The sequence below is a fragment of the Eumetopias jubatus genome, unplaced genomic scaffold, assembly GCF_037043125.1.
Source record: "Eumetopias jubatus isolate StellerSeaLion01/CBP00866 unplaced genomic scaffold, mEumJub1_p1.0 scaffold_9, whole genome shotgun sequence".
NCBI lineage: Eukaryota > Metazoa > Chordata > Mammalia > Carnivora > Otariidae > Eumetopias > Eumetopias jubatus.
Window position 1 is genome coordinate 17,866,334 of NW_028274815.1, and position 15,792 is coordinate 17,882,125.

General features: G+C 36.8%; 1 pseudogene; it reads left to right on the forward strand.

Annotated features, from left to right (window-relative positions):
• The first annotated feature begins 14,185 nt into the window (after window positions 1-14,185).
• On the forward strand, window positions 14,186-14,515 carry LOC114205776 (protein CEBPZOS pseudogene; annotated as a pseudogene).
• Window positions 14,516-15,792: the final 1,277 nt, after the last annotated feature.

Consider the following 15,792-nt stretch of genomic DNA (forward strand, 5'->3'; position numbering starts at 1 on the left):
TGACGTGAGTGCTTTGACAGTAGAAGAAGAAATTTTACTCCTTTAGGGTGGGCTTTGCGCCAGTACCTGGAGTGAGTTTTGCCTTAGCTCACCAGGTGCACAGAGAAAGAAGTCCAGTGAAGACTTGATGTTTGTGAAATATGCCTTCTCTACAATCCACTTTTTATTCCACCTATTCCTGAATATAAGGTTGGATATGGGCTGTTGGTAAACACTCAACTTTTCATTCTGTATCTTATTAATCTTTTGCTGGCCACTCAGTGCCTATTGTGAGCCTTAGGTGGAAATGACAAAACCTACCTCAGCAGTGGCTCATTAAAGGCCAGAGAGAAATGGCCCGAAAGAGTTATTTTAATGTTCCATTTTGGGGTTGAAATCTCTAAAGCTCCACATATCATCTGCTTGAAGGTTTTCTTCTTCTGCTGTATAGACCTGGTTCATGTTGGATAGAAGCCTGAAATCTATCTGAGCATATTGTTATCAGCCTCACTTCCTTGCCAAAGCTCTTTCATTCGCTATTAGCAAAACAAAAGATGAAAAAACAGCTTCCTGAAGCCACTTAAATCTTTCCCACTGACAGAAACATAGGAGGCTAACACAGATGGTAGGAAGACAAACTATGGTTGATCAAGCTAGAGATTTGGTCCTCATGTTGCTGCCTAATTGATTTGACTGATTTCTGAATTTGCCAAATTAGCATGCTGCTTTCTTCCAGTGTAGAGTCCTTTCCATGAAAAAAAAAAAAAAAGTCCTTTGCCCCATCTATCACAGACCTTGTTCAACACTGCACCGTGATGCCAGGACAACACAGGTCCTGTCCATCCTACTGATACTGAGCACAAGTGGGAAACCAAAAGTTAAGGCCAAGAACTGGGTGGGGAGGTTCTCACAAGGGAAAGGGCTTTCATCCCAGCTTAGCTTAATGGAATGAAATAGAGTTTCAGTATTTTGAAACACAGATTGACAAACTGATATGAAAACAAAACAAGACCCTTTGTAGCATAGAACCTCGATGATCTAAGAGACATTTTCCCAAAGTCAAAGATGATCACATTATTCTGCAAAACCTTGGCGGTATAAATGAGACCCGTGCTGAGGTCTGCAGAACATACCCACAAAGATGCAAAGAATGGAAGCACAGAAATATGAAAACTATTCAGGCAGTATGATATGAAGAAAACAAAATTACTTTAGCTACTCCTAGCTAGCCCTAGCTCCTTTAAAAAAATCCATTTGTGCATTTATTTATTAAAAAACTATATTGTCTGTTTGCATGCCACTCACTCTCATCCACCCTTCCAAATGTTAAGACCCACAAGTTCAGGAAAGTTGTCTTATTCATATTTATATTTTCAGAATCTAGACCAGTACATGGCACAAAGGTTTCCAGGAAACATATTTGGATTAGTTGACCAAAAACATACAAAAACTAGGAAATATTTATTAGCATTTGTAATCAAGGAGAAACCAAGGGCAAACAGGTTCAGCTTGAGAAAGAAAAGGGTTAATTTACCCAAGAGTCCCACAGACAAAGAAAGAGTTGTCCACAGGGGTAAATGAATAAGGTCATTTAATGTTATCCCACTTGTACTCTTAGGGTCCAAGTGACAGCATGGAAATCAAGATTTAGCTATGACACATCATGGGGAAATGTTTAACTGGCAACTTATGGAAATTAATCAGAAGCTTATAAATGGAGCATCAGGTGATGGTCCTCACTCACATGTAACTTTTTCCATGCATGGCATGTAAACTGAAGAGTATTACATTTCTATGGTGGCATCCAACGGTACTGGGAGCAAAGGACACATGGAAGAAAGTCTCTTCAACTGGGAGAAGAGCTCACTGCTTCCACCTTACATAAAGCATGAATGCTAATCTAGCAAAAAAACACGTCAGTAGTGCTAGGTTTAAATTTAGGATGTGGTCTTGAATAATATAAGCTAAAGTAAATAAAATGGACATGAGACATTGAAGCTCTAGCAGAGAACATGAGTGAGTACAGGTAAATACAGGGATATGGAATTATAGGTACAATTGGATGGGATTTTTTCATACAGGAGAAGGGACATCTTCCCCCAGGAGAAGGAGTTAAATATAGCCATAAATAAGCAATAGGTTTTTTTGTTTGTTTCAAGTTTTTAAATTCTAGTTAGAGAATTCAGAGATTCATCACTTACATATAACACCCAGTGCTCATCGCAATAAGTGCCCTCCTTAATACCCATCACCCATTTAACCCATTCCCTGCCCACCTCCCCTCCAGCAACCCTCAGTTTGTTCTCTGTAGTTAAGAGTCTCTTATGGCTTGCCTACCTGTTTTTCCTTTTTCTTTTCCCTTTCCCTATGTTCATCTGTTTTTTCAAATTCCACATATGAGTGAGATCATATGGTATTTGTCTTTCTCTGACTGACTTATTTCGCTTCACATGATATACTCTAGCTCCATCCATGTCATTGTAAATGGCAAGATTTCATTCTTTTGATGGCCGAGTAATATTCCATTACATACACACACACACACACACACACACACACACACACGCACACGCACACACCCCACATCTTCTTTATCCATTCCTCAGTCAGTAGATGTTTGGGATTTCTCCATAATTTGGCTATTGTTAATAATGCTGCTATAAACATCAGGGTGCATGTGCCGCTTTGAATCAGTATTTTCGTATCCTTTGGGTAATACCTAGTAGTAATAAGCAATAGTTTTTATCTTGGTGGAAGAGAGGAAGTTTTTAGAGAAATTGTTTGTGAAGTCTCCAAAATTCTTCAAGAAACAAAAGGTAAATTTGTTTGCTGAGAATAAAATTATGTACTTGGATAACAGGTTTAAGAGAAGATCTAAATTTTAAAAAAGTAACTGAGAAGAATAAGAGCAATCCTTCCTAGGAAGAAAACTGAAATGACTGCTGAGTGATACTGAGATGCTTGCAATAGTGGACACGGATTTAGTTGTCATCTACAGGCATGGTGGTGTTTTCTTCAAAATTTAACAGTCACTTAGGCATGAAGATAGAGAGTACAGATCATGGCACCCCCCCGCCCCCTCCAAGACTGGGTTGCCAGGAGACAGGTGGCAGATAGCAAGAAGACTGATGTTTCTAGTAAGAGAGTTCAGATGCATCACCCTACTCAGTTGGTGGCACAGCTATTCCCCTGACCCTGTCTCTTTGTACCTGTCATAAGTACAGAGTGATCTACCTAAAGTAGAGTCATCCCTTATATTCTTTAGGCACCTCACCAACAATAGGAGAAAATTCATATGGATGCTATTGTTCCTTCACAATATGGACACAATCAACTTCTTCAACCTTACCTCTTAATAAATGCCTGTTTGCCTAATCTTGCTTCATGCTTTGTGGATTCTTTTCCAAACGGGGAACAATTTCTGCTTTCTTCATTAGGATACAAGGACTTCCACATGTAACTGCTAGAATGGTTCAGTCCTCAGTGGGTTTCCACAATCGGTTCCCTCTTCTTAAAACACTCTTCCCCCTGTATGTGGACTCATAGACATTGTTTTCCACATTCATCATATATCACTCTGACTGTCAAGTTTCACTTCTTAGTTTTCAATGAGTTTTGATGTATGCAAAGTGAACCACTCTTCCCTTTATACAAATTTTATAACTTATCCCTATTTCCAAACTTACTTAATTATAAATATGCATTTAAATGTGTCTCCTATTAGATTGTGATCACGTTAATAACAATGACTTCTCAGCACTTTTTTTTTTAACCTCAGGACCTCTGTGAAACACCGGAGTTACTCAATAAATATGCATTGGCCTGAAGACACCATGACTGTAGAGTTAGGTAAAGGGATAATGTGGCTTTGAATAGTGAAGGGGCACCAAGAGGGCAACTCCCGACAGAATGAAAGATGCAAAGAGACTGCAGGTTTGGAAGATAATGACAGCCCTGCCTTTATAGACTTCTTCAGAAAGTAGCACATAATATGGATGCAAAGGTCAGGTGAACCAGACTATAGAAATCTTTAAAGACTACATAATGAAGATTAGATGAAATATTGTTGAAAATTAGAATCCCAATGATTAAAAGGTTTTTATTCTCTTTTCTAAGAAACATTGGTTTAGGAGATGAAATTACTAAAAAAAAACACATCACATTATACTAAAATTTACTAGTCCACCCTTTTCTACAACCATATGTAAAAGTATTTGCTTTATTCACTTCACTGAGTTTTTAAGGGATTAAATTATGTAAAACATCAAAAAATCCTACTAGAATGAAAGGTGCCATAATTAAACAAAATTAAATTACAAATGACAGAAGTCAGACACAAAAGAGTTCAACTGTATATGATTCAAATTCATTTAAAGTACAAAAACATGAAAACACATTAATCTATATTGTCAGAAGTGAAGATAATAGTTACACTTAGATGTGGTCCTGCTGAGGATGGACCAAGAAGGGGGTTTCTGGACTGCTGGATTATTTTCTTTTTTTCTGGGATTTAGGTGCTAGCTCATAGGTGTGTTCAGATTATGAAAGATCATTGAGATGTACCTTTTCCTAAATGTAAATCACTTTAATTCAAAAATGCTTTAAAAGTATAAACACAAGACTAAGAGTAAAGTTTGCAAAAAAGATACAATACCCAGAAAAGTTACTGTGTCTAATGTAAAAACAAACAAAAAAATCCTGACAAATTTATTTGAAAAAGACAAATAACCCAAGAGAAAAATGGGCAAAGAGCATTAACAAACAACTCATGGAAGGCATACAAATGGCTAATAAACATGTTTTTAAAAAAGATGTTTAATTTATTATTGATCTGGAAGCTGCAAATTCAAAAAACTAGCTACCATTTCTCATCTAGCAGACCAGCAAACATTAAGAAGATGGATAATACCATAATGGCCAGCCTTTGTTGAGTACATACTATGTGATGACATTTTTCTACCTGCTTTATTTTTTTTATAATCCTCATTTAACTTGTGGTCTTATTTCTAATCTCCATTTTATAGGAAATATTAGTACTTTTCTCAAATAGTAGGTGGTAAAGTTAGGCTTCAAAGCAGGCCATTGATCCCACAACTCTTAGCCATTATTTTAACCACCATTTTGTTTATTTTATGTTCTCTATTGGAATTCTGCATGTTAGTAATGAACATATCTCCTCTACAGACACCGAGCAATTCACAAACCAAACACAGGAATAGAGGGGAATTTTAAAATATTTTAGTTATGTTATGGTGGCTATTGAAATTGCTACTTTAATACTTTTAGGGAGCTGCCCAAGTATCCCAATGCTAACTTAAAGATGATTTTCCCAATGATTTGTATTTTTTTAATTATTAACATACTGAATATTAAAACTAAGCCCACAGACAAGTGGCATTGAATTCATTTAATTGTGCTACCGAGGTAGAAGAAATGTTGGGATTATGGTTAAATTTAGTCAGAAAATTTGTTTTTAGATTTAGTTATATACACTGAGAGTGTAGGAATGCTATAACCAAACAAATGGTGGGAAATAGAATATAGATACTAATTCTTTAATTTTTTGTGACTGAAGTTCAGTGAAATATAGGAGGTCAGAGAAAGAAAAATGAAGAGAACGTAAAATTATAATGCTATTATTGTTAAATAGATATTACTTTTTAAAAGTGCTAATTATATAAAGTATTACACAAAGTTATAGTTACCTTTAGAAATCCACTAGAAGAAAATGTATAAACCTTCAAAATTATCAGAACACATACACAAAGCATAGCAAAGAAAATCACCATGTAAAGATTATAAAACTTAGGAACATATCACAAAAAATCTAAACCTAAACATATCTGTCATATATGTACATTCATAAATTGGCTACAATACCAATTGAAAGAAACAATAGCAGTTGGACCACAAATCAAAACCCTATATACTCCATATAAGAGATATATTTAAAACAAATGATTTAGAAAGGTTATCAAAGTCTTAAATTACAGTGGGTTGGTAAAATGCCCTTCACCCACACGGGCAGAAACAATAGATAATGATATGATTTGAGGGGGCAGAGATTAATTATAAGCCTCTCTCTCTTGCTTCTGAACTACACTGAGAACTTACTCAAGAGTACAGAAGAGGCACAATACAGTGCCTATTTTGGTAAAATTATATTGAGGACATAGCTTTAATACCTGAATTGAATTTATCCACTCAAGGAAGGTATCTGTAGGAGTCGTGGCCCTATGATCATGTCCCGGGAAGTAGAAGTGAAAGAAACCTTTACTGTAGGTCTACAGGGATGAAATGAGAACAGGGGTAAGGTGAGAGATAGAAAGATATAAATAGAGGGAAGAGCATGTATGTGTACCTGAGGCTGAGCACCAAGAACACTTGGCCGCTTATGAAAAGTGACCAGTGGAGTCTTTCAGACAAGTTTGTGAATGAATGATATGATTATTCTCTGATAGGGAATAGTGAAAAGGGGCCACATTTGGGGAGAAAGACAACAAATCTGGTTTTATATATATTGACTTTAAGATGCCCAAGATAATATATCAAGAAGACTTGATATATAGGTCTGGAACAAAAAGTAGAGCTTATGATTTTTCCCACTTTTCCCTTTCTCACTGTGGGAGTTTTGTTACTCATTTATTATGCATATGATTGAAAAATGTCATTTCTTCCAATGTAATTTCTTTGTAGTGTAATATTTAAATAGCACCAGTATTCAGCATCAGCCCTTTTTAGCATGGTGTTCCCATTCATGATTATGGATAGATTTCATGGTCAGGTGTTCTTGTTTTTTATTTTCTTACTTTTATGTCTTTTTTAAATAAATTATCCCCAAGATTCTCTCACAGGTACAATAGTTCCCCAAGTTCATCCCTGTTTGAGAATGTCTTCTTCTAACATTTGGATACAAGACATAACTCAGCTTGTCATGATAGTTTGGTCATAAACTCTTGTATGCTGAACTTGTAGACTTAGGCCTTTTTTTGTAAAAATTCAACATTGTTGCAAAAAATTAGAAAATGAACCTGATTTTTTTTTTTCACTTTGAGAGTTGTTTTTCTGCTTGGATGACTGAAAATTTCTTTCTCCATTCATGAAGTTCAGTAATTTGTTGAGGATATGTTGTGGCAGTAGCTGTTAATGTATGAATTCTTCTGCAAAAGACACATCCTATATTTGTTAAAATCAAATTCAGCTGCAATTATCAGCAAAAACCAAAATATCAGTGAGTTAACAAGATAATAGCTTATTTTCCTTTCATACTAAAAAAAAAAAAAATCTGGAGGAAGCCACTACGTCAGTATTCTAAGAACCATAAGGAGAAATGCAGACAAATGAGCAAACCATGTTCCTCTGACTATATTTCCTGCAATTCACACACACTCTTCTTGCTTACATCCTACTGGTCAAAACTTAGTCCTATGGTCACACTTGAGTGGCAAAAGTAGTGGGGAAATGTTGCTTTTATTCCAAGCAACCTCTTCCAAATCCTCTGTTTGCTTTGATATGGTCTACTTAAATTATCTTTGACTCTTTCCCCCCTAAGTCATTGGCCTACTTCTCTGAGCTGCCATTTAAGAGTGGAATAGCACACTTATTGTGTCTTTTCTGTATTATGAGGGCATAGATGGAGTTGGAGAACATGGGATTGCAGAGAGAACACAATGAGGGAGATATATAACCTATAATGAAAGCTGTGTACTCTTCTTAGATCATTTAACCTATTCAGGAATCATTGAGCAACACCTTTGAGTCTCATCCAAATAAGACCCCGAGTTTCCATCAGAAAGAAACAGTCATGTTACTCACTCTTCCTTTCACTTACTGGTAACACTGTAACAGTCGTGGCCACCATGTCACTAAGTCAGAAGAAGAGAAATGTACTGAAGCATGTGGGGAAGACCCATTTTTAATGATTCAATCTAAGAGCTAGGGAAACTTCTCTGAAGCTCTTGCAAAATGTGCAGAACCCATATAGAGCAAACTGAGTAATTTTGCTAAGGTCCATGAAAAAGATGAACAAAAAGTAAAGCTACAGCATGAAGCTAAATGGCAAGAATTTACATGGTAAAATTTGTAAGAAGAAAAAAAAATTCTAAGTATTAATTTACAAACATAATACAAATTAATTTTATACTGGCATGATTTCCTTAAGAAATGAAAACAAATGCTAAATTATATGATTTATATGGAAGAATAAATGTCTAAGGATTGCAAATAAGTTTTCATTTTAAATAGAGTAATGGGAATAGATTGTCTTTCCCACAGAGTAAAACATATTTTAAAGCTATAGTAACTAAAGGATGTGGGACAAGGCCAAGAAAAGGCAGAGGCATCAGGGCCACCTGTTGGAAAAATCAGGGGAAAGAATATATTACACTTATAGTATACAATCAAGTAAACAGTTCAAATCCAAGGGAAAAGGGCATTTTAAAAAAAGGCTAAACACCTGGAAAATAGAACTAAACCTGAAACTAATGTAACATTACATTTCAACTATACTCAAAACAAAAAAACCATAAATCCTATCTAACATCAAAAAATGGTAAAATGCATTAAATATTCAAATTTAGAAAATGTGACCAAAGAGTAAAAATGCTAAATATACATTAGTAAAAAATATAATTGTGTATTCTTACAAGACACACCAGTAAAAGTAAAATGGTAAATTTATGTATGATCAGTGAATTGTATTTAGGTCGATATCCTGGTTGTGATATTATACTAAAGTTTTGCAAAATGGTTCCCTTGGGGGAAACTGGGAAAAGTGTACAAAGAATCACTGTGTGTGTGTGTATGTGTGTGTGTGTTTTGTACCTGAATGTAAATCTATAATTATCTCAATAAAATGTTTAAATAAAAACCCATGAAATCTGAAATAAACCCTACAAATATGTAATAGCACAGAAAAAGTTGAGGCTCCAGACCCAATAAACCATAGACCCTTCCCTCCTCAAACCTAACATTGTTAATGTTTATACTTGTTCATTATAGCCTTTGAGTGTCACGGTAAGAGGTGTGAGCAGAATTGGAACTAGAATAGAGAAAAGCTGTATATTGATGCCCATTAAACCTTTGTGAAAGTTTGCTTCTTTGAGATAATCTTGGGTCACTTATGTCTTTAGCTCCAATGGTGATCTATCAGATATCATGAGGTCAAAAAAATTAACTGGCAGTTACAAACTAAACAACATTTTTTCTTGGTAGGAACCATATAAAACCATGAATATGAATTTAGATTTCAATATTTATATAAGGAATATACTGGTAAGTGAGAAAAGCATATCATAAAACAGTACAAAAATAAGATACTGTTTTGAAAGAAACACACACATGTACATATGTATATGTATTTTAAAGAGAGTTGTTTTGTGACTGTAATGATCTTTCTTTGAAACTTTTATGCTTTCTCTGAGAGCATGCATTAGATTCTGCTTATTGAACAAACACAACGAAGACCTGTAGCAGAGAATGTTCATTACAGAATGTTTTATGCAGAATTTTTTAGGCCCTTGCTGCCTGATTTCTCCATCGACTCAACTGACCCCCTCAAAGCATGAAGTTGTGATTGTATTATGTGGCAGCTTCTGGCTCCTCAAGGTCCCAATATTCAAACCTTGATCTCTGGCCTGTACTCATTTAACTTCTGATTACAATTTATTTAATAACCATCCCACCTCTGCCTTCCTTTAATTTCTGATTATAATTCATTTGTTTGTAAAATCTCACTACAGACAAAGGTATGGCCTCAGATGAACAGGTTTCCCTAACAAGAATTTCAGAACCAAGTCAATGTGATTTTCCTTCCCTATAACCCATAACAGAAAAAGGAAGAAGGACCATCATTCTGCTCAATGAAATGCTGCTGATCTAGCCCGTGCTTTAATTTTTTTCAAGGGTTATTATCCCTTCCTTCCTTATTATTTATTAACATCTCCTCTCTTATGGCTTGTTTACTTAAAAGGAAATATATCCAACTTTTTGGGGGCGCTGAGTACAATGCACCAACTACATTTTTTAGCATCATGCTGACACATGCTCAACTGGAAAATTATCCCCATCTCAACTGCTTGTCTTAACAGATCAATGTGAATGTAAATGAAGGAAATGAGTGAATAGAGATTTATATTTTTATCAAAGGAAAAAAATGTACAAAATAAACTGAATCCGGCGTCCTACTTATCCAGTCTCAGATGCAGTGCCTGGGTTTACAGAAGCAAAGCTCAGCTCTCTAGCAGAGGAGGACTCAAACTCATCTTTTCACTCTGCCTCATCTCTATTTTTTATCCTAAAGAGATTCTTGGGCCTGCCATGTTTTCCTCGCCCTACTGGTTTGTTTGACATTTCTCAAGGCTCAACCTCCAACACTGGCCTTCTGCCCAGCAATACTCCTGCCCAGTGACCAGTTTCCAGGCCTCACAAACTTGATGATCTCTATTGCAATTTCTGACTTCCATCTTAGTACACAGCAGACAATACCTGCAAGTCTTTGCTATAGGACCAAAAAAGTTCATCACCTTGACCCCTTCTCCCAGGCATTCAGCCACTTTGCTAATCTACTAGAGGCCCACTGAGTATGTTTTGTGTCATCAGAACCATTCTATACATCACAGAGAAATAGAAAATAAATCTTAATATGGTCGCCAAGAAGTTACAATCAATTTGAGGAGCCCCGAAATTACAGAGTAATTTAATGTTAACCTGAATTTAATGTTATAAACATTAACTGGCAATCAGCTTGGGGCCAATTAGAAATACTGAGAATTAAAATAAATCAATTCCATTGAATTTACTTCAGATCATATGGCTGACAGCTAAGTGCCTGTGGTAGAATTTTTTCCCATGTTAATATAACCAGTGGATAAGTTTCCACCAATCTCAGTGCCTGGAGCAGTGGTTGGCAAGTCCTATGGGTGGAAACACTAGGAAATACATTTCGGGGAGAATGAATGGCAGAAAATTACAGCTGTACTCAGTGGAAATGATGGTAGATTCAGTTCACCCTTAATTAACAATCAATATAGTTTACAGTCAACTTCCCCCTCCTTGTCCCCACCAAATTCACCATGCACTAGTTACTTAGACAATGAGGTACAAGATTTTTTAAAAGTTTAAAGTTCTGTGATATTGGTAACTGTATTCATAAGTAGTATTGCTGATTTTGAGTGGAGAATAGAATCACATGCGGCAAAAGCTCTTCTGATTGGGATGCAATGTTTTTAGTACTCTCTTTGGGACCCTTATATCTTTAGAACAATAATTTTGTGACACTTTTATCATTGGTGACATTAAGTGCAGAATCACTTATGGGATTCATCCATGATTCAAGGACCATTCTGATTGAAACCACATGTACAATTAGAGTGTATAGGAATGTCATATAATTATGATGATAGTAAAAAGGAATATAGCTGTCTTTAATGGAGTATTTATTCTGTGCCAGTTGCATGCAGACATTTTATTTTAAATGTAATCATCAAGTTAATAAAGGAAGGGGACGCTGGAGATCTAAGGTACTATAATTGTACATTCATTCTTTTTTTTTTTTTAAAGATTTTCTTTATTTATTTGACAGAGACAGAGCAAGAGAGAGAACACAAGCAGGGCCAGTAGGAGAGGGAGAAGCAGGCTTCCTGCAGAGCAGGAAGTCCGATGCGGGGCTCGATCCCAGGACCCTGGGATCATGACCTGAGCCGAAGGCAGATGCTTAATGACTGAGCCACCCGGGCTCCCCTCATACATTCATTCTTACTGTTGCCTATGATTTAATACTGCTGTGCTAGATACTAGAAATGGTCAGTGTTACTATTTTAGGTGGCAATGGTACCATTTCAGTAATGCCAGGATAATTAAACCCTCTTTAAAAAAACACACTTCATTTGAAATAGCTGAAGGCTTTAAAGCTCAACATTAATGGTCTATTTCCACATTCCAATATGGCAGGCACTAGCCACATGTGGCTCTTTAAAGTTATGTTAATTGAAATGAAATAAAAATAAAAGTTGAGTCCCTCTGGCATACTACGCGATTTCCTATGGAACATTTCTAGCATCACAGAAATTTGTATTGAATAGCAGTAGATACTTTTCATTGTTTCTTATTAAAGTGCACTAACCAAGGATTCATGCATTATTTATACCTTTGGGACAAAGTATATTTAGATCCTTTTCTAAGGCCATGTTCTGATATGTAGAAAGGGAAGGGAACCTGAAGGCACTGAGGAAAAATCTTCTCGACTTTTCCATTTTAAACATACTCAACTCCCATGCTATGTGCTCACACTTAGAGCATATAAATTCAGTAGATCTGATAACCCTGAAGGAAGACCCTCTGTGTTTCTCCATCTTATTATTTTAATTACCACTCCACTGTTCGGCATTACCAAGGATATTGGTGTGAGCGAACCTCACTTACAAGGAAAACATATCAGCCCAAGAACAAATGCTCTTGAGTCAAGATGGGAAATCAATCTCAGAAAGCCTGGTGGGAGTGAGACTGTCTGAAACGCTCCTCTGCCTTTGGTTGATCACTCCCTCCCATGTATCAGGAACAGCACAGACCTTGGAAGCCTCCATAGGATTATGCTTTGGTAAGTTTGGAACTTGCTGTCAAAATGGACCAAAGCACCACTACATGTGCATACACACATAGCTCAAAAAAACACAAAATCAAACAAACAGTAACACCCAAAGAAGCCAGCAACTCTATTTGAACAGATCTTACTGCCCAAATGAAAGCAAAACTCATCACTTTCCAGGTTAGAACAGCTGAGACCCATCAACCAACGGAAAACAATTTGTTCGGAGTAGAAGTTGTCACTGGCTATTACCACGTGGAACGTGAAGAGCCGCTGCAGACCTCCGCTCCCTGATTCAGGCAGGCCTGCTCCCATTTCACTTGACAGCTGTGGACATTGGAATAATACAAAACATAACCTAATCAACAGACTGTGAAAAATCTGAAAGCTAAAGACAGATGTTCTGCTGCCATCACCACCTTTCATAGTTAATTATATTTATATGGGGGAAAAGAAGTGATAAGTCAACTCCTTGAAGAAGGCCTCCTCTACTATTAATGGTGGGTGAGTACGGAGTTCTCTGTCAAGGAGTGGTTCTCAGTCGGCTTAAATCTGAGCTCTGGTGGCAGATGAGCCTGTGCGGAATCGGCCTGTTTCATACAAAAATCTACATCCTTCGCTGTATTTTTAGCTGTCTCATTCAACATCTCTGTTCTGTCCCAGACTAGGCTAATAAGGTCAAATCTCTAGCCAGTCATTACTGAGTGCAGTTAGTGTACGCCAATCACTGCCCAAAAGACTAAAGGCAACCAGTTGAGAACAACCAGTTCTTTCATATCGTGAATGTATAAAGAACCGAGGGAAATCTCAGAAATGAAAACGGAAAATGCTATATCATCTGCTCCAGTGACTGGTACCAGGAAATGGCTTTTCTATAAGTTAATTAGGAGTCACAAACTTACTTGCCTATAGAGAGCAAAAATACAAATCAAACGTCTACTTTGTGTTTTTTGAATGTCAAATAGTAAAATACTTTTTAAATTGCAAGGGATCATATTACTAGAGAATATTATCTATCTTTAATTTTCAGTAACGAATCAACAACAAAATGACCATTACTTATCATTTATAACTGCCTCTATCAGTCTGGAGGAAAGAGTGTCTTTTGAGTACTAGTACATGATATTCAGATCCGACTGCAAGATTTGAAGTAAAAACACATGCCCTGCCATTAATTTAAGCAATTCCCTTCACTTCTGTGGAGATCAGTTGTCCTGTCTGTAAATTTTAATAATTTTTTAAAGATTTTATTTATTTGACAGAGACATAGTGAGAGAAGGAACACAAGCAGGGGGAGTGGGAGAGGGAGAAGCAGGCTTCTCGCTGAGCAGGGAGCCCGATGCGGGGCTTGATCCCAGGACCCTGGGATCATGACCTGGGCCGAAGGCAGACGCTTAACGACTGAGCCACTCGGGCACCCCATGTAAATTATAATAATTATACTATCCACTATTATTTAGAGGAATATTATGAGGCTAAAACAAGATGAAAGATATTAAGAATTCAACACAATAAAAAATATAAGGTAACATTCGACTTTGATAATTATTAGCAACTACCACTTTTTTGTTTCAAAGGTGTTTTTTGTCTATGAAAAAAACAGCTGCGTGTAAGCACCTCAGGATGGCCTGCACTATGGAAGCAGTGGCAAAGAAGATCTTTAAAGGAGTTTTAGTAGTTGAACTCTTGGGCGTTTTTGGAGCATATTTTTTGTTTAATAAGATGAACACAAGCCAAGATTTCTGGCAAACAATGAGCAAGAAATTTCCCTTCATCTTGGAAATTTATTACAAATCCATTGAACAGTCTGGAATGTATGGAGTCAGAGAGCAAGATCAAGAAAAATGGTTGAATAGCAAAAATTAGGACCAGTCATCGCGTTCAGCCTCCCATCTAAGCTGTTTGAGACCTTTGTGGGGGAGAAGAAAGATGAGCACACCACTTTGCAGACTTCTGGCCCCACAGAACAAAAAATAGGAACTTCTGGTCTGCCATGGCTCACAGTCATCTCCCATCCACTCTGCAAATCCCCTGCTTTTGTTTGTTGCTTTCCTCTGACATTTATTATTAAAGGCTACTGTTTAACAAATAAAAGACTAGGAGAAGAAAGAAAAAAAAACAGTGCTGTCATTTTTTTCATTATTAATCTTATAGATGCTACTACATATAATACTATTTATTACATACCTATTCTATAACAAAATAATATACACTAAATAAAATATGTCTAAAAGCTATGTGAGATAGACACACTTGCTGGTCCTGGTAAGATCCACCCCCCCCCCCCATTTTTTACTAACAGTGACCCCATTCTAGTTGTGGGCAGCAACATTGCCAGCCCCAAGGTCAACACTCTTTTTCCCAGCGTCCCTTGCAGCAGGTGGTGGTGATGTAACAGTGCACACTGTGGCAGAACAGCAAAGTCCATGGGGAGGCTCTAGGAAGCAAAGCTTTTGCTTTGTCTATGAAAGGAAAGAAAGAGACTGAAAATTTCATCCTTCTTATTTCTACCCGAGACACAGGCAGCATGTCTGCAGCTCTGGAAGAGGTGACAAGGATAGGGAAAAGCCAAGGGAACTGCAGATTGGTTGTCAACAACACTGTCAAAGGAGGAAACCAGTCCTGGGCCCACATCTCTTTTTGTGTGATATCTGTAATCCCCAACTCGGTTGCATCTCTGTAAATTGGCTTTCTGGTACTTGCAGCCAAACACATTTCCCATTTATGAAGGAGGTGTTACTATCTTTATTTTTGCTACCCTGCAAGCTCAGATGAAAACCAGTCCCTTTGATTCCAAACTCTATGCTGTCAAGCCATATGCTGCAAGGCATGGGAGCCCTTGGTTTGAACAATGAAGTGAGAAGCCATTAATCTTTCTGGAAACCAATTCTCCTATCTATAAAATAGGGATAATAACAAATACTTCATTTTTGTAAGGGCTGATGGAAAAATTTATATAAGAGTATTCTACAAAAACTAAGAGCAATAGAAATTAGATCTGTATTATTATTAATGCAGATTTAAGACTTCACAGATTCTGCTGATCATAAAATACAATTTTAGAACGTAAAGTGTCATATTTCCTAAATATTCCACCCACAAAAAATCAGTGATGGCTGAATATATTTCATAGTGCTCTCAAAAAAGCCAGAGATGACCTAACATTTCTCTATTCTGCTGGATTCTCCTTGGAAGCTATTTCCAGTGGATGATTTCTTTGGCTTTTTGCA